The sequence below is a fragment of the Atta colombica genome, unplaced genomic scaffold, assembly GCF_001594045.1.
Source record: "Atta colombica isolate Treedump-2 unplaced genomic scaffold, Acol1.0 scaffold100, whole genome shotgun sequence".
NCBI lineage: Eukaryota > Metazoa > Arthropoda > Insecta > Hymenoptera > Formicidae > Atta > Atta colombica.
The window spans coordinates 1169471-1190208 of NW_017259185.1; the positions used below are offsets into that span (position 1 = coordinate 1169471).

Here is a 20738-nt window from a genome sequence, read left to right on the forward strand (position 1 = left end):
GAGAAGTGGTTTACACTGGGAATGAAACAAATCACATACAAATGAGAATCCGAGCATCGAGTTAATGAAGACGTGCACGGTGTAACGCGGTGTAATCCGCAACGCAATGGTAAACCTCGCGGACGAGCTTACTGAAGCTCGCAGGTATGGTCGTAGAGGGTGCGAGTGAATGTTTTCAGGCGATGGTAGTAAAAGTGGCGCGGTATGTACCGCGTTTCCCTCCGTCGCGGAGTCGCGGAGCGGCAAAGGGTGGCGCGGGGCCATCGAGATGGAGGGATACGTTTTCATTGATCCACCCTGTGCTACGGAAGCGCACCACGCAAGCACTTATGAGCCCTGAACGGAGCATTGATCTCGCCCCGTCTTGGTGGTATCTCGGTGGTCTCATCGCTACGCCACGGGGAAGGCTTGCATTCTCGAAAGGAAAGGAAAAAGAAAGAAAGAAAAAAAAATCGCTACCCTCCCCCCTCCCCCGGTGACAATTTCGTTCACGGTGGTGGTGATCAGTGATGATCGCAACGTCGTCTCGGTTCCCGCCAGCCAGTCCGAATTGTCCTCGAGGGATCGTCGCGACGTTGATCTCGGCGCGGACTCAGAATCGCGACGCGGCTTTACAGAGCGCAGAGTGGTCGACGAAGGTGGCGGGGGTTAGTTCGCGTAGCGGATCGCGAATGAGGTGTAGCGGGCGTGGAGCGGGGTGATTAGTTTCCGCGGAGTCCGCTGCGCGAAAGACTGGCGCGTGGCGATGCAGTAACGGTCCGCGTCGGCTCGACTGATCGTGACAGTCGGCACCGAGGAGAGTCGCTTTCGCGGCACGAAGTACGCATAGCGTAGAGGAATCTGGAAGGTACGAAGTACCAGCGAGAGAATTCGAAGGTGGACTCGTCGAGAGAGTGAGGAACTCGCGTGAGAGCGAAAGCCTCGGGCTTGGCGTAACCAGCAAGCGATCCTTCGTGCCGGCCGCGTTACTCCGAGGGTGAGAGACTTGAAGACGACGTCGAATGTCGGGCTACGCCGAAGGGGTGCAGAACAGCGCCAACGGCGACTGAGGTGCGAGGGAGAGGACGAAAGAGGGTCGAAAGAGAGAGACGGAGAAAAATAGAAGGGGAGGAAAGAGTGGGTGAGAGTGAACAGTGGTAGGTGGAGGAGGAGGAGGAGGGGGAGGAGGAGAAGGAGGAGGGGGAGAAGGAGGAGGAGGAGGTAGAACGAAAGAGGACATAGCTTCAAAGGAGAAGGAACGCGACCGCTAAGGGAGGGTTGTGAAGTGAGAGGGACAGAGAGAGGGATAAAGAGAACGATCGTTCCCGTGTGCGCGCGCGTGCGGCTGAGTTCGCGCTGTCGTCCGCGTCCGATTTCGCGTGTGTGTGGTAGCGCGCGCGCGTGCGTGTGCCTGTGGTGCCGCGTGTCCGTGAGCGTATGCACGCGCGTGCGCGCGCGCGCACGCGTGGAGTGTGTGGGTGCGTGCGTGCATGCATGTGTGTGTGTGTGTGTGTGTGTATGTGTGTATGTGCATGATCGTGCGACAGTGAGAGAGCTGTGAGAGTTCCCGAGGAAGGAACAAAGAGAGTGGAGAAAAGAAAGACTGATCGCGCGACGCGGCGCGGCGCGGCGGCTTAGAAGGCAGCCAAGGGTGGCGCAGCCAAAGCGCGGGAGAACGGCGCCGAGACTGCCGAGAGAAGTGGTAGCGGACGCTTACGTGAACGGAACCTGGGGTGTTAAGGAGAATAGCCCCGCGTCAACACGGGCGACGCGGCGCGCGGCGGCCGGACACGAACGCGTCGACCGCGTCGACGGGCCTGTCCCCCGAGGAAGGGACCGTCGCGCGCAACGCGATCAATTTTTGTTGCGGCGCGCGGGCGGCTTAGACTGTAGTAGAACGAACGCGAGACGAAATGACGAGGCAACCGAAGTACCGATAACCGGCCGGATAATGTTGTCGCAGAGCAAGTTTTACGCTCTCTTCATCCACTACACGTTCGTGTAGCGTGACACGGGGCGGGTCCTTGCCGCTGCGGTGAAGAATAGAGGAGAAGGAGAAGGAGGTAAAAGAGAAGGAGAAATAGGAGGAGAAGGAAGAAGCAAAAGAAGAAGAAGAAGAAGAACACGAGGGAAAGATTCTATCACAGTGAGAGAGAATAGAAAGGAAAGTAAAGCGAGAGATAGAAGAGAAGGGAAAATCATTCGAAACTAAAGAGATAACGCCTCGTACCAAGCCGTCGTGCGTGGTCGCCATCGTCGCCCGAAGGTTGAAGAAAAAGAAGCAAGAAAAAGGAATAAGTAAGACGGAATTCGTGACGTAACCGAAGGAACGGAGAGGGGCCGTACACGCGTGTATACACGGCGGCACGCGTATATGCACGCAGGTGGAGGGACATCGCGCGAGGCGGAATTTTAGCGCCACACGTCTCTCGTCGGTCGTTCTTCTTCTGCATCGTCAGTGTGAAAGTGTATATCTTAAGTGTGTCGTCTCACGGTGCTCGGTTGTGCTACCCTTACATCTCGAGCAAGGCCCGCGGAGGTATCCCAGAACCCGCCCCCGCCCCCGCGCCCTCCCTCTCTCTCCGCTCTCAACGTCGCAGTGCCTCTCTTCTCTCCATATCGCTACGTTGCGCTTCTCTTTTACGTTCCCAGCGGTGACTATCTACGCTGGAGAGTGTTCGATCTCCTTAACCGTAAGTGTCAACTCGAGTGTACGTTATGTATGCCTCCACCTAGGTAACAACAAGACTGTTCACGAAAGTCACCTCGTTCTTTTCTTATATCTTTCTGCATCTTTCCGACATATCTCTCTCTCTCTCTCTCTCTCTCTCTCTCTCTCTCTCTCTCTCTCGTTCGTCTTTCGGAGGTGGGAGTCGATTGTGTGTCTTGAAACTAGATGAAAGTATAAAAGTGAACAAATTCACTAGGTGTTGATCAATGAAATTACATAAATATTCTAGTTCAGAATTCGCTTCTCTGTAATTTTCTCATTCCAAGATGCACAATCGGACTCCTGTTTAAACAGTTCGTTTCCACGTAATTCGTTCCACGAATCGTCAAAGTGACTTGGCTGTCGCATTCCGTTTATCAAAGTTTAAGTGTTAAACTATTAATTGAGAGACTATTGCATTTCTCTAAACAATTAAAGAAATTTGTTGCAGATACTGTGAGACTTATTCTATTTTTCCATGTGTATATTTTGTCATTTGGAGATTAGCTGTTTTTTTTTCATCCTGCTAGAATGAACGTCAAAACGTAACTCATTTTATTACTAATATTTTATTGGAAATGTTTTTCTCTAAAATTTTCTAATTTCATCTGTTAATGGAAGACCTTTTTAAAATGAAAATTATTTTATTTTTTTAGAATATTTTCAATCATATTGGCCCAAATAAACAATATGATCGTATAATAAATTTGAACTAATAGGATTAAATCACATCTCGCGATTGTTCATCTTGAGATGAATGATATGAAGAAATCTGTGATATATATCAAATTATGTTGAATTACGTGGTTGCGCACAAACTTTGACAAACTTCCGGCGAACGATTTTCAGAATTCTACGAAGAAATTGTAATTTTTATAAAAATCTAATATATGCCATTTCCATTGTACTCGATTATTATGATGATTATCTTGTTCTACATCATAAATAATGACTTGTTATTTATGAGTTCTGATAATCTTCAAAATCTAAGATAATCAAATATGTAGTGTCGGCTATGATGCATATGATAAACTGTTTGACATTCTTTAGGACTACGGGCTTAGCTACCGTAAATGAAACACACGTAAGCAAGTCGTAGAAGCATTTGGAGGCGTACATTATAATGATACATATTAATAAGATAATGGCTGGCATAACGTGGGAGTAATGATATATCCATAAAAGCACAACTGATACATTTAAAATAGTACAAATCCACGAGTTTGGCATTTGATATCAATAAGAATACAGACTCTATTAATGATTTCTGATTGGAGAACAGAAGTAATCAAGAATAGAATTTCCAGACATTAAATCAGAGCTCCACTGACAGTTTGAATTAAATAACCAGATTAGTGATTTTTTTGGCTTAGCATTACTTATATCAAAGTGACATTTTGGTCTTAGTACTTTAACCTTTGATAAAATGTTGAAAAATAATAAATTTACATTTTAGTGAAAGAAAGTGCTATTTAAAACTACTACTATTATTATTATTTCTAAAAAAAATGGCAATTTACTTTTAAATTCTATATAAGATCCACTCGTTAGAGCCTATATTTCTATTTGTATTATTATTCTAAAAAAAAAAAATATGACGTGACACTTGCATTGCTATTTTTTTTCATTCTAAAGATTTACTTTCTTTAAACGTGACGGTAAAAATATGTTAGATATTGGCGTTATACAACGTTATAGGGAAAAGTTTTCCTGGGTCTGACTATAAGAAAGTCGCCACGATGTAGCCGATGATCGAAATGAAACGTGTCAACCGTGAGTAGACGCTACGTCTGACCAGTCGTTGATTCGACTACTTCCATTGGCGCGTGCGATGCGGCGCTCGCGACGTTCCGTGTAACTCGACGGTTCGCGTCGGCTACGTTGGTTCGCGATGCACGTCGCCGTTTACATCGGTAACGAGGTCTCGATTACGAGGGACGATAGGACTGGTAATCGAATTGCCAAGGTGTATGCCAAGCAGGGCCCCGCGTATGTTGCCGAGCATACATTTAGCGTGACGCGCGGCCCTGCCGTGGCTGCCATTCCCGATATATCGATCGACGCTGCCGCGGTCAGGGATCGGCCTCATCGGCCGCGCGCGCGATGAGCTCGTGGATGACGGTGATCGGCACGACGACTATGGCTGGTATTCATAGTCGATTCTTATATTTTAGACTGTCGTAAGTACGGTCTTAAAATGTTACCAATCAGAGAATTGTATTAGCATCTTAAAACATTACTTACAACACGTAAAAAATGTTTTCCTACTCCAGCTAGAATTATAGCTATTTTTTATTGAAATTTATCTATTTTAGCTATTTTTCATACTTAGATAATTTTCGATATAACTGCAAGATCATGTTTTGGAATGAATAGTCTTAAAATAAGGAGATTATGAATACCGCTTATAGTCCGTTATTCCAAGACTATCTTAAGTAATCTTAACTCTCAAATATCACACTGGTGCAAATTCACTGGTGCATCAGCTAAATCATCTGCAATCACCAGCTGATGTCCTCTTTAAAAGCTTTGGAGTGGAATTTAATTCTAAAAAATAACAAAGAGTGATAATTGAGCCAGTGTTGAAAAAGAGTGACTAAATTGTCAATTTTTAAGAATGAGATTTTTTTTAAGAAGACTCTATCGTAGAATCGATAATACTAATCAGTGATATTGAATCAACAATACTGACAGTATTAATATTTTTACAATTTTACACAATCAGTATTATTGAGAATATATTTCATTTTAGTTTTACGTCATTTTAGTTTTACGTATTTATTACACTGCGACATACCGTGACATGAATCCTAATAAAGCGATATTTGCTTGAGAATCAAAATCCAGATCACCATTAGTATTCTACATTAATCCATCAATATTAACCATACACACGATTAGTAATATTATCAGTACTATTAATACTGACAGCATTATTGACCGTATAAGGGTCACCTTTAGAATTAGATTTCACTCCAAAGATTTTAGAAAGTTATTTTTCAAAAATTCTTTCGAAAACCTTAACTTTTATCATCAAAATAAATTTTTTTGATGATGAAAATTAAGATTTTTTAAATATAAAAATCGACTGAATATCTGCCTATGTCCTTCGCTAGGATACCACGGACAGTAAAAGTAACAGGTACAAGTGATCCATTCTGTACAGATGCACCTTTTTATGTATGGTTTATACACGGAAAGAATGATTTTACTGAAATATTGTATCTAATATCTAAATCAATCAAAAATTGTGATTAACTTCAAAATAAATCACACTAACGTATATACTCTTAGTAAATAATAATGTAAATTTAAGTCATATTTAATACATTTTCTCTCTTAAATTGTTTCATTGTTTTAGTTAAATTGATGATATATTGAGTAGGATATATGATGATATATTCAGTAGTAATCTATAGAAATAATTAAAAATAATTCAAATCGGGTATAATTTAACATTATGAATTTAAGACAATGTAAGACTCAAACTGATTGCTATAATTTCAAACTTTTCAGCATTGTTCGACATGCTTAAGTTTTCTAATTAATTATTTTGATTCAACAAAATTATTTTCGGATTTGTATTTAATGAAATTTTTATATAGTTCAGAAAATTCTTTCTGTGTGCCATCAAAATTGAAATCTATTTTTGTATTATTGTAATCTAAATAATCGTACGAATCAACAGCCAGAAAATATAAAAATATAAAAGAATAATCTTAGATTTCAATTTTTCGATGATGCAAAGAAAACGGAAAGAATTTGCTGAAATATTAAAAATTTTAACTAGATATATAGATCAGGAAATGGTTTTGACTATCACATCAATTATGTAAAAAAATTTAAGTATAATAAGCAATGCTGCAAAAAGTTTTGATATTCTTGCATAATTATTTTTATTTAATAATCTAACAAAATTATTTCCTTTTATATTTAATTAAATTTTTAGATCAGCAAAATTGTTCTTTTCATGTATTAATGTTCATAAAAATTTTCTAAATGCCACGTGCAATGCTACTTAACGATACCTTGAAAATTTTAAATTAAACTGGAAATTACAAGGCTCGCGCAAAAAATATTATAAAATTGCGCTTTTTATAAAAACGCTCTCAAAATATCTTAATCAATTCATATCTTAATCAATGCTCTATTCTTACAAGATCTAACTTCGCCAAATCCCTTGGTGAAATTATAGAAAGTTCTCGACACAAACTCACGTGATCTTTGTGAAATTTTAAAACTTGAGACGTGTTATTAAACAAGCCTCGCTTTGATTGAATATGATCAAAGCTTCTTAATTAAAGGTCTTGGTGCCCAATAATATTTTTGCTTTCTTCACTTATTTGTACATAGAAAACTTTAATTAACGAGACGCGGAACATATTACTGTACGTAACGTTACAAGGACAACAAAGTCAGTTAACGTCAATTCGATTGGCACAATCGATCGCGTCGCGATTACGGCAATGATTGTGACATGTCTGCTAGCTGGTGACCTTCCTCCGCGCGAAAATTGTCGGTCAATACGAGCTGCACGATCCGCTTAAGAGCCGCGCGATGGTATCGATCACCGTGCCGTGCACGACGACGCCTCGGAGGACTTTCTCCTGTGAGGAAACGTGCGAGTCGCGTTGTTGTAACGATATACATTTTTCTCCAACAGTAGACCACAGCCGCCCATCACTTTCGCTCCCAAGTTGCTCGCGCGCGAGTGACGCGAGTTTTTTTTATTATCTCGCGCGATCGCCAGTTTCCTGTCGGGCGTTTCGAAGCAGAGAAAAAGAGCACATCAGCATCTGTTAAGTGATTTGCGTTCCGATACCCACGCGGTTTTTCTCTCCAAGGACATCTCATTACCTATCTGCTGTTTAAAGAATATTAAAAAGAGGATGTTTCTAAGAATTTTAATTTCATTAGCGTGAATTAGTTTTGCACGAAGATGATAAAATATTACGACGAATAATAAGGAAATGAAATCTATTTTCAGATATATTAAAAAATTCTTCTCTCTCTTCCTCTCCTCATTATCGAAGTTTCCGACAGATTTGGAATATTTTGCGAAATGCAATTTTTCTTCTCGAAGTAAGCTAAAATTTAATTAAATTGGGTTTCAACTCGCCATAATCGTTTAATAAGGGTGTCAATGATGGCGTCTTTGTCTTGCGGCATACTTGAACTTATAGCGTCAATTCGCCGCGTAATCGTGCGTGAGCAGACGTAACTTACGTCATCGTCCATTGAAGGCGACATAGAGGCGCGAGAGCGCGCGTCAACCCTCGGCTCCTTTGTGTGACCCAACGGCACGGATGTTCCTATCGACGTAATCCCCACGCGCACGCACACACACGCGCGCGCGCGCACACACACACACACACACACACACATACATCCACACACACACACACACACACACCCACACACACACATGTACAAGGGGGCGAAACACCAGACGGATTCCTCGATTCCGCGCATACTCGCGTGCCGGTTTCGCATTCCGCGCGTATAAATGTACGAAACGGGGCGAAACGGCAGAATAATTGATACGCCGCAATGGCCGCGAGATAGTTCCTCGAGATCCCTTAAAGTTTGATAAATCATCCCTCGGCATAAATAAACGATCGATAGAGCGTAATGTCAAGGGTCGCGTCATACACTCCGCGCGCGATCGCCGATCCGTACTAAAATAGGATTCAGTTCCGCGTTAAAGAGCGGCATGCTCCGAGAGAAAAAGGGGAGTACTTATCGGGATAACGCGCCCTGGCTAACCGTTCCTCTTTTAACGCATCGAACACGGCGTAGGAAGGACGGAGGAGTCCGCATGTAACGTCTTGTGCGATTATATAAAACTGTTCGCTGACATTTTATTAGCTGATATTATTTTTGTTTCCTTTTTTTTACCTGCTTCTTTACTACACTTTTGAAAAAAAAAAAAAAATAACATGAACGGAAGATTGATTTCTATACATTACCAAGTGTACACACAGAAAAACACATACTGTGCATAAGTAATAATTATTAATATTTCAAACATTTCAAGTTCGTATATCCGTAAATCTATCATAAATTAAAATAAACTTACAATAATTACTCTCTCCAATTTAAAAGAAAACGATGAACAAGAATTAAAAGATTAATAAGAGCGTGCAGATTCATTTTTAGAAGATTTTAGAATTTTTATTGTATTGTAAGCAGGATGATATCTCCGTAATTGATTCCAAATTGAATTCACTTTCAAGTCCTCCTCAGAAATAATATAGAGAAATCAAAATGACTCACCATCCATCAAGATAAAATCTAGCAGGTTTCCAAAAATGAAGTAGCGTCTAATTTCAAATTATACGTTATTATAAAACTGAAAATCTAGTAAAGTAATAGGTGTCAAAGTGATTCACCTTAAATATCAAATTTATTCAAAATAATTATATATTATCGTGAATTCAGAAAGCAGATATAAAATTCGATGATTTGTCAACAGTAATTGTGTTACTACATTAAAATTAAACAGGAAATTTTTTTTGTTATTATTTTCTGTTAAATATAGCAGAATGAAAGCGATTTATGAAAGTTTGTCCTTCCGTTCAGAACTAAAACTCGCTTAATTTCTGATGGGTAGACAGGTCTTTTAAAAGTGCGCGCGCGCAGAAAAAAGGGTGCAGCAGCAGCAGCAGCAGCAGCAGCAGCAGTAGCAGCAGCAGCAGCAGGAGGAGGAAAGGGGTTGAGAGAGAAGAGGGACAGGTTTTACGGGGCGAACGAACGCAACAGGTGCGCTACGTTTCATCCTCGTCGTCCTCGAGTACAAGTGTACTCAGACGAGTACAAGCGTACCCAGGAAATAGAGTTGCACCAGTTTCCTGTACGTCGATAATCCTCTGTCTTCCCTTAAAGTCCCCTTCTGGCCAATTTGAAACAGTTGTACTTTGTATCATGTCTTTCTATCTTATTACCGACCAACTATTTATAAGGGATACAATGCGTATTAGGATGATATATTTTCACTTCTGCGTCTGCCAATCAGTGAATGAGTTTGAATATTTAGACGGTATTATTATATAATTTCAAAGTCTAAATCTTTTGGAGTAAAATCTCATTCCAAAAGACTGAAAATTGAGCCAGTCTTGAACAAGAATGGCAGATTTTCGTTCTTTATAAGAGTGAGATTTCATTTTTTTGGAGTAAGATTTCGTTCTTTTAAAGCGAAAGTCACTCTGAGGAATAAAGTTTCATTCTAGAAAAAGGAATGAGATTTTATTTCTTTGGAGTAAGTCTTACTCCAAAAAAGTGAAAATCTGCCATTCTTGTTCAAAAGTAAAAAGTCTGGTTCAATTTTCACTCCAGAGAGTATTTTCAGTATAAATAATGATTTGACGTATCCGTAATACAGATTATGGATTATTACTAATTGCTCGTTTTTATCTGTAGATTAACTAATTTCAGTTCAACTTGCACTTCATCTTTTTCTAATTCTTGAAACTCTATTCTAGAAAAAGATTCTAGAAAGAAAAATTCTAGAAAAAGATAAAGAGATAATTCGCGAATCAAAATTAAAACTAAACTGCAATTGTAAAAATGGGCATAAATTAACCGACATTTTTACCTCCGAAAGGAGGGGAGAGTTTCCTCTTAATGAAAATTTTAATTATAGGAATCAAATGATAAAGCGTAGATGTAATCTCTACATTAGAATATATAATACAATTTAATACATTCTGAACACGTGTTATAAGAATATAATCCGTTTTTGTATGAAATAATCAGCTTTAATGAGTCAAAGAGAAAAATAGACACATAGAGATAAGTAGAAAGAGAGTAAGAGAGCAAAGGTGAAAAAAAAAATAGGTTACGAGGTGTTAAAGTAATGTACTATGCGGGCTGTTTTCTGAAACCGTGAAATTCCTCGTTATCTGCTATTATTCTGCACTCAGCACAAATCTATATTATATCAACCGTTTAGAGAGTTTAAAGTGCCATCATTTGTCAGTGCAACTGAAGATTTATCTCGGTCATTATCATAAATCAGGTTTTCATTTATAAACATGAATCCGCAGTTGTAACTCATGTTTCTTATAATCCTTTGCATCACGATATTATTTACGTAACAAACGATAAAGTAACAAAAAAGAAGCAATGGAACTTAGTACAAGTACAAAGTACATAACATCAATATTATATCTACAATTTTATTATTTTTCTTCAATCTCGGAGTAATATTTATGTTAAAAGTAGAGCACAATTATTCCTAACTTTTTTAAAGTGCAAAGAATTAATCTTTTCGCTTGTTCATTAAAAGAAAGTCCTAATTAGTTTAGCTTTCAATTTTAACGTTAAGAACATTCTCTTTTTTTCTTCATGAGTTTTCTGTTCTAACTGTGTATCTGCATTTAATTAATTCACTTCATTGTGTTTTCTCTACTTGACGAGATTATGACAACGTGTTCCTTCTCACGATTAGAAACAGAATGATGAAATGCAGATTTCGTGCGTGAAAGAATTAAAGGCGCGGGGGTGGTAATCTGCCGCGGGAGGGGGTGGATTCTTGGAAGCGCAATGCCGAGTCGAACCGTCAAGAAAGTCAAGCGGGCAATCGATCGATTGCCCTCGCACGAACGCATGGCCCTGTTTTGCGCTATACTTCGTCTTTTGTGGGTCGCGTCAGTGCAGAACGTCGCGAATGCAACGATATCCAACGGACTTGGTTTCCACTTCGCTGGCACGTAACGTCCGCTCGTGCAACACAATGTTACAATGTAACAACCGAGTCTCTACTGCATTTTAAGATATATCCTCATAACAGATTACTCGCTATAGAGATTTTCATATCTCGCGTGTCCACGCGACAGCATGAAATATTTTCTTTTCCTTCTTTCGTGTTCTTTTACGCCTCGTCTTCCCTTTTCGTTTTTACGGAGTCTAAAATAGAAATTAATAAAACGTTAATACTAACACCACTTCATAATTTTGTAGAAAGAATATTTGATATATCGCGTTTAATGCGCCGCAGGCTTTCGTTTGTTTGTCTGATCATAAATAGCTATCACTACTTGGCGACCGTAATTGCTTGATATATGATGTTTTGCCGCGATCGACAAAATATTTCCATAGAAAATATGAGATGCTATTTGGTATCATTGCGTATATTGAAAATACATGTGACAAAGTTAATTTTAGTTGTAAAATTATAACGAATTCAATTGAACAATATATTCACTACGCACTGATGCACATTAGGTGCGTTCGGTAATGTAAATCAGAAATGTGAACAGAGGGCGAGCTTGATCACGTGATTTTCGAGCAATCAGAGTGCCAAGAATTAATTCCGAACAATACAGAGCTGTTCTTTAAGGTTAGATTATAAAATGAAACTGTTTATTTTTATGAAATAAATAAAAAATACTCTACTAATTGAAAATTTCTTTTGTTTTACTAAAAACTGATAATAGTCTTATATACTAAAAATAGATTGTTACACATGAATGCAGAATCCTATGCAAAATATTTTCTTAAAAGAAAATAATACATTGCAAAAGAAATTTTAGCAACTTATAAGTTATATCACTTGATTTATATTCGTTAGAGATTTTTAATATATTAATATAGTTTGATTTTATTTCATTCTATATGTGTAGCTTTGATCTGAAAATTAACTAGTAAATTTTTTGTTTTCAAATACGTAACTTCAAATTCATAAAGAGGAAAAGAATTAAAAACTTACTTTTCTCATTAAATATTATACATAATATACTTCGTTGGTTTCTATTTGATAGCATTTTTGTTTGAGCGTTTGTAGATTCAGATATTGTAATAGTTTAAATATACTATTTGTAAAAGGAAATATTAAAAGAGAATGTACGTTATGTGTTAACGAATTAGTGGATACATTATCATAAATATACAGGTTATGAATTTAATTTAGGCGTGAAAATCTGCAGTAGCTCTGCTCGGTCTTTGAATTCGGAGTGGATCGAGCAGTTCGATTAAAAATGTTAATACCGAACGCAGATAAGATGACATGTAGCAGAAAGATGTGAGTTGCCGAATGATTTTCGAGGCAAACGGACGCCTCCGATTTGCAATGCCAAACGCACCTATTATAGTCGTTGTTTTTCAACACGAATTGATCGTGTAAAAATGTATTTAAAATAAATACAAAAACAAAAATTAAAAATCGTAAATTTCTTAATACATTTTATTAAACTATTATGTAAAATATGTATTTTATAATGCGAGATATTTACATTTCACTTTTATATTTAGATTAAATCAGTGTACCAATGGTTTTGATATGCATGCGTACTATTAATTTATGTCCAACTGTATTCGCTATTAGCTAAACTTATTTATTTATATTTAATTGATAAATTTATATATTTATACTTAATTGATTTAAATAAATATTTTTATTTAAAAAAAATATATGTATATCATGTATTTAATACATAATATTTTATTGATTGCGATTGAAATATTTATTTTATCATATTCTTGATAATTATGTTATTTATAATTAAAAGTATTGCAAAGTAATTAATTGCATATATTGTAAGAATTATATTATATATTTAATCTATTATTCATAAGAGAGCTGCAAGCATCGTGTATTTATCCAAAAATGAAAACCTATCAATGTAGATTAACTTTAATCTTATATAGTTAACTTCTTTTTATCTTTCTTTAGTTTTAAGAATTAAGAAAGGTAAAGACTAAATTAAATCGAAATTAAATTACAGTATAATAGATTCACAGAAATGGATGTAAGAATGAATGTGTAAGCATATTCCTGAAATGCATTTATGCTTGGGTTTTCCCACGCATTGGTTTCTTGTGGTGAATCAAGCATTTCATCGAAATCGTATGAATTGGGCGAATAATTTAATCGATCTAAATAACATCCAACCCAGTTAACATTATCACTATTGCTACGTCAAACACGTCGACGCAAAGTAATTTTCCTTCACTGACGTTCTCTCGTTTCGATCGGCGGGCTCTGTGATCTTCTCTATTGCATATAAGACACTTACAGAATATCGAGATTTCACGCATGTAATTGAATCATTAGAAATTGTGCAAAAATTTGCCGACAAAGTTGCAATTTGCGCAATGTAACACGTCACTAAAAATATAGGAGATTTATTTTTTTAAATAATTTGTAATATTTGCTAACATAAATGCTTTATTTCACTAATGTCCAATTTCACTAATATACGATAGATTAGTTAATTAGTTAATTATCAAGGGCAAAATTAAGTAACAGCAATTAAGGTTATCTCTAATAATCAAAGTGATAATAAGAAATTAAGGTTATTTATTGATTTATTCACATAGATTGGCTTGATTTATCTTATTTTTTATCTTTCTCTAATCCTATGAATTAGAAAAAGCTAAAGATTATATTAATTATTATTATTGAGATTAAAACTACATTAGTAAAAATGGACATAAGGGAGATTAAAAGGTGGATATAGCACAATGATTTATCTCTTATTCAAAATATTCGTCGCACAATTATTTTCACAGTTGAAATCTGCGGTAACGCAAATTCTTTAAGTTTCACATTTACAATGTAATTGAACAACTGATCTTAACAGGACATTCTTCGTTTTCCGTTTCTTACTTTGTCGAATTTTTTATTTGATGGAAATTTTATTTGAGCGACTCGTCAATAGATTAAATTACGTAAATGTGAAATCTCGGAAACATCTGTATTACTGCAGATGAACATTTACTCATGAAAAAAAACAATTTTGCTAAAGTATCTAAAAATTTAGATAGATACATATCTGAAAATAATTTTCTTGAATAATTAAAATAATTATGTTGGAAAGTCAAGCTTGATGAGTAAGTTGCAAAAAAATTTAGCGATCAGTTTGATTGAACATCCTTCGTAATTATTTTGATAATTCAACAAAATTTATTTTTAAATCTGTATCTAGTTAAATTTAGATATTGCAAAACTGTTTTTTTCCATGCGTTATTTGCGTCACAAACATCTGTACTAATATTTACACCAAACATTATCGGACTACTGTCATACATTGGAGATATTTCAATTTGGATGACTTTAATAGCCACCACTCGATAGAAAAACATGGAAATAAATCTTAGAAATAACGAGTTTTCTTTTCTTATCTTCTGTCGACTGTCTCGTAAACTTTTTTTTATTCGCAGTTGCAAATATTTCAATGTTGATCTTGTTCTTACGCCTACAAAGTGTTTTACAGGCAAATGTTTGAATAAGGGATTAACGAGTATTATTAAAATGAATACGTTAATGAACCGTTTAATTTAATTATATGTAATTAATAGCTTTATATAATAAATTTAATAATTAATAGCTATTCGCATTGATACTTGAAATATTTTGATATTCCGATTTATCCGTAAATGCGCATGGGATATATAATTCGCGTGCGACGCTCTTACTTTGCGTGTGAAAAATTGAGAACGCAAAAGAGTGTACGCATTTTTAACAGCTGGAAAAATATCTCATATGTAGTAATTGATATCCAGATATCCAGGGAGCAAATGGACTTGTCTATTTTAGTGCATGCATCACCCACGTCTCCAATTGTATCCTTTTGGGAATCCCTGATTCCTATCGCCGATGGCGATTCTCAATCATGTAAATTGCGTAACGAGCGTACGTACGAGACTCCCACGATATTTACATTCTTTTTTTGTTTTCCTCCCCTGCTGCTTTTTACGCTATCCTGGCATTGGCAGCGGTGGAAGGTTCGGTGCGGCGACGACGACGGTAGCGTCAGCGGTCGTCGTCATGACAACGTTTTTCCGCAACGTACTCGGCCTGGTTCGTGACGTCACGCGACGTCGGCGTCGGCGTCGGCGTCGCCCCACCAGCCGGCCAGCCAGCTATCGTCGCCAGCAACTGGAAGGGTTTTCCTCCACTCCAGGGGTGGTTTCCGGTGGCGCTACCGTGTAGGGTCTATGAATATGGCGATTCGCAGAATATCAGGCTGAGCTGGATGATTCACCTTCGCCCACCAGTGAGCATCTTTGAAACATCTGGTACTCGAGGGAACAACTCCGATCGATCATTGGAAATCGACAATTTTGTGAAATTTGTGTCTTCAGAATCGCGTTCTTCCCCTCCAATATACTTCATATTTTTTACATATTCCTTTACATATTCAAAATTAGGCACCCTTCGATGTCTAAATTTTTTATGAGATTTTTAGAAAAGATGATTGAGGATATTATTCTTTTTTTCTTTTTATACGTTTTTTTTTGAAGATTGATGAATATTTTTCAACAATGTTATCGCGCGCGTCAAACTTCGTGGCATCATGAATTCCCGTCGTCCCAAATTCCTTTTTAAGACTGTATTTCATATAAACATCGCAATTCGAAACTTTTCAATATAATTTGTCAAACATTTGTTCTCTCGACGCAATAAATCGAGTTGACAATTCCGATCCTTTTTGGGAAGAGAGTCTAGTACAGGATACAAACAACTTGTATTGCAGTTATTTATTGCATCCTTAGCATAAGACACACATGACACGTCTATATCGATAGTTTGAAACAAATCGCGAAAGCACAGAGATATTGAACATCGAAAAATCTTCAATTCACAGTTCAAGATTATCACACTTGTAATATATTTATATTAGTTTTATATGTATGTATGTTAATGGATAAGTTTGAATGAAAAATTTGTTGCGCTGTATATATCAAGGTGAATAAAAATATGAAAGAAATATTATAATAGGAATATATCGTGATTGTGATAGAAAGATATCAGAATTTAAGATAAATGTTGAGGTATATACCTTCTGTTGTCAGGTCACCATTCTGTCTTCGAATCGCAAGTTAACACTAGAATGATCGATTATGCTACTTGACATCGTTAATCATTTCAATTGGTTTCTTTTTTGTATTAGACAATAATATATAGAAATGAGAACAGAATATTAAAAATATGTAAATATAATACAAATAATTCTAAGAATACAAATAATAAAATCATAAAGTATAGAATTGAATAAGATACCTTTGACGTCTCTGTCATATTCTAATCTAGATCTGTTTTCTTCTGTAGCTAAACTAGTATACTTTTTAGAATTTAAAGTAAAATAGATATATGTTTGATATTTGATGAAAGCAAAAAAGAAAGTTCTAGTACAGAAATAAAAAACAGACTTTTGTATGTAATTGCAAACATTTTCCTGACGGTTGTATATAAAATTGATTGATGAAATATTTCTGTATATATTTTTCGCCACTTTTTTTCTGACATTACATACCGAAATTCAGTAATGTCAGTAATATGCTGTGCGATAATAACGTGTATATTAATTTATTGAAAATATGTCGGAGCCGAAATTGTTATTAGAAGAAACGTCAAGGATTGCATCGCCGATAATTGATTCATCTGCGCCGAACCGTGTCTCATTTCCGTGTGTATGTCGGAATTGAAATGGATCGTGCATCGTTTTGTACGACTAACGCCGCGGATGTATTCACTATGACTATTTATTGATCCACAATCCAAGCGAACGACGCACTGAAAAGTGTTTTGGTATAATCTTGCGTTCGGCATTAATTTCATTCATGATCATAAATCTTCAACGACCGCTAACATATCAAATTTGACTGAATATTTATGCATAATAATCTTGGATTTCTCAGCAATGAATCACGAAATAAAATTGACATCGCACATTTTTTGTGGACAGATTCTTAATTTGCATGAACTACTGTATTGAAATATGTTTCGCTCGACATATCCTTTTATCTTATATTATTCTTATATTAAAATTCTTGCAATATTTCCTCCTATTTCATATTTCATACTCTGTCTTACTTTTACAGTTAATATTTTATGTTAATTCTTGAATCTTATATTTTCTTTTCTTGAATTTTATATTTTTCCTATGGTTTTACATAATTCTGATCACATTTAAGGTTCTTTTGGTTGTGTTATATCTGTACGCGTTTTTTACATTTAAATAAATGCTAAAAAAAGTAGACAATTTTTGTAGAAGCGTTACTTTGAATAAATCGAGAGGTCAATTGGTTACAAACGTAAAACGAAGTGAAGAGTGTATTTGCGTTTTGGATAGCAAATAGGAAGGTCAGAAAGGGAATCGGGAAACAGTAATTTCTTTCAGAAATATTACTCGTTAGCTCGGTGTAGCCGCCCGTTTCAGTTACCGCGTATAATTTCTCGATGAAGGCCGATTTGTCGCAGATATAGTTGACCTCGTTTCTTCTTGCTTCGCACGCTGGCAGAGCGCCGCTTTTTATTGCATTTCTATATCCGTGAAATACAATCTCCGTTCAAACTCACATTCGATACGTATTGTATTGGCTAATTAATTTCGCGGTTTTTATATAATACTACTTAATAATTAGAAAATCTTCGCCATTATCCCGTAATCTACTATGAGTATGTGAGCGAAAGGCCATGAGTCAAATTAATATCAAAATAACATTGATTCGATAATCTTCTCTCGATCAAATTGGTCCTTTCGTAAACATAAAATATGTAGTACGGTTTCGAAGCTTTTGTAAAATAATTATAAAAGCTCAACCGTGCGCTTTATTTGAAGAAATATTAATAAAGCAGAAAAAATTATAATAATTCATTATTTTATTCGTTATTTCCTTGGAAATAACAGGAAAATTTGATTACCATTTCATGCGTGTATTTGTGCAGCGTTCTTGTCTTTTTCGATATATTTTGTGCTTTTATAATATTACAAATAGCTACGATTTAGTTCACGATTAAAATATAAGCAAATGAAAATTGCGCGCTTTTATGCTTTCAAATATTTCGTGGAATTTCGTAATAAGCGAATAAAATCATATTTCTCGAACGCGACTGCGCAAATTTTACGAGCTAAACGTGGTTAAAAAAATATGCATTAAATGATTCGAGACACGCGATTTGCACGTTGGCCATCTCGCGAAGTTACAAACCATTGATTTCCTTCATAAACGGAAAAACCACAGGACAACTGAATAATATAAAGCACGATATACTCATATTAAAAGTAACGTAATTGCTCTTACTGCTGCGTATGTATAAATGTCTAATTAGTACTGAGAATACCGGAACACGAAAGATGTGCTATGCGACGACTTTGTCATTTTTTTTTTATTGTATAGATAGAAATAAGATATGACTTGTTCTTCGTTCATTTCTGTGATTTATTTTATCTGGTAACACGATATCATTAGGCAATATGATAGTCAAATGTGACGTTAATTTAATGAGATACATAAAAAATATCTTTTGATTTATATTCACTTTCGCAATTACATACGATAATTAGATTAACAAGCAAGTTAAAATCGTACCGTTGCGAAACTTTGCTATTAAATCCTTCAAACAAAATTTACAGAAGCAATTTAATAATATGTATTCACATTTTACTTGAAAATTGTAATGTACGAATAAAACTCGAGATCCATACATCTATTTAATCCATTTAACTTATTTCGATCATCAGTTATGCAATATTTATCGACATATATTTGTATTACCGTCTATAAAATTAATGCATTTAAAATGTAAGGGTTGATATATGTACTTAAGTAGGTTGAACCGTGCAACGAAAACATTCTACATAGTAAATAAAAAAATACACAATGGGGATATAACAATGGGGATTGTAAATCATCCTTATGAAAGAACAAATTTAACGAATTCGCTTTATAAATAACCACAAGGTCTTCTTTAATAAAGACTCGTTAAAAAATTTGTTGTAAATAATTATTACAAGATAATGTTTACATCATAAATATTCATAACATATCATATTCTCTTAGCAATCTTGAAATTGTATAATAAAATTTGTATAATGTAGAAACAGATTACTATAAAAATTTGGATTCCGATTTTAATCCTCCAAAGCTATTGTCATATCAATTTAATTACAAATCTCTTTGTCAAAAATATCAAATAATTCAATTTTTTTATGCTACATCTACAAGAAAGTTTCAAATGTTCTTATTAAAATATATTTACAATTAGTATTCATTCTTTTTTATGCAAATTATACATTATTTTAGTTTTATGAAATTAATTAATACCTTTTAATTAACATAAATTAACTTTTAAGTAAACAGGTGGTTTATACACAAGTTGGTAAGTAGGCTGGTCATAAAACTTAGAAAAAGTTTAATTTTGTAATAATTGTCATATTTTTTATACTAGTATATTAATTTCACATTAATTACACCTGTATGAGATAAAGGAATGTAAAAATAATTAACTTTAAGATTGAGCATCTAATTATACTTTTTATTTTCCTTTTTCAGAATAATAATTTTCTTTCTAATAAATAACTTTCTAATAAAAAACTTTGAAAGCCGAGAATTAACGGGAAGAATAGGACGATCATACCCATAAATATTAGAGAGAATTTCCGCGTGTCGAACTCCGACGTAGTTCGACATAGTACCGGCCGACCCTCTGCATGTGCGTGTTTCACTGGCGAATAACAGCCCTTCACTCTTACTTTTCCTTACGTTGCGTATCGCCAGGCCAGGCGTTCGGTGCCGCGCCGCGCCGCTGCCGCCGATGCATAAGCGCATGTGACCGAGTTTCGGCGGAATATGATCGACCGCGCGAAACTCGGTCAAAGACCACCGACACCTTTCCGCGACTCTCTGCCTGTGTAGGGGGTGCCGGCACGATCTGCGCGAAATTCCCTCCCCATCCGCGAGCGTGCGGACGTCCGAAAACGCGATCGTTTATCACTGCACGTATTTATCTTTGACGAATCGCCCTAGTCCTAATCGTAAAAACCGATCTGAACAGATTAATCCAAAATTTCTCCCGGTTTCTCCTTACTGGAAGGTTAAGTCTCTCTGCGGCAGAAATGTGAAATCTTAGCGCAAAGGAAGAATCTTGTTCGGAAACGTGAATATCAAATGTTGTCATTAGTATTACAAGTGAGAGATTAGTATTACAAATAACTCTGTTAAGGATGTATCAGATGTATAGTCTCTGCAAAAAATGAATGGAACGTTAAATTTATATTTTTATAAAAGTGAATATTTTATATATATATAAAATATTTTATAT

General features: G+C 36.1%; 1 long non-coding RNA gene across 1 annotated transcript in view; it reads left to right on the forward strand.

Moving 5' to 3' along the window:
• The first annotated feature begins 1468 nt into the window (after positions 1-1468).
• Positions 1469-20738, forward strand: part of LOC108685177 — a 20239-nt gene continuing 969 nt past the window's right edge. Inside the window, exon 1 of the long non-coding RNA XR_001931659.1 lies at positions 1469-2672. This is a non-coding gene — a long non-coding RNA (uncharacterized LOC108685177). The remainder of the gene's footprint in view (positions 2673-20738) is intronic.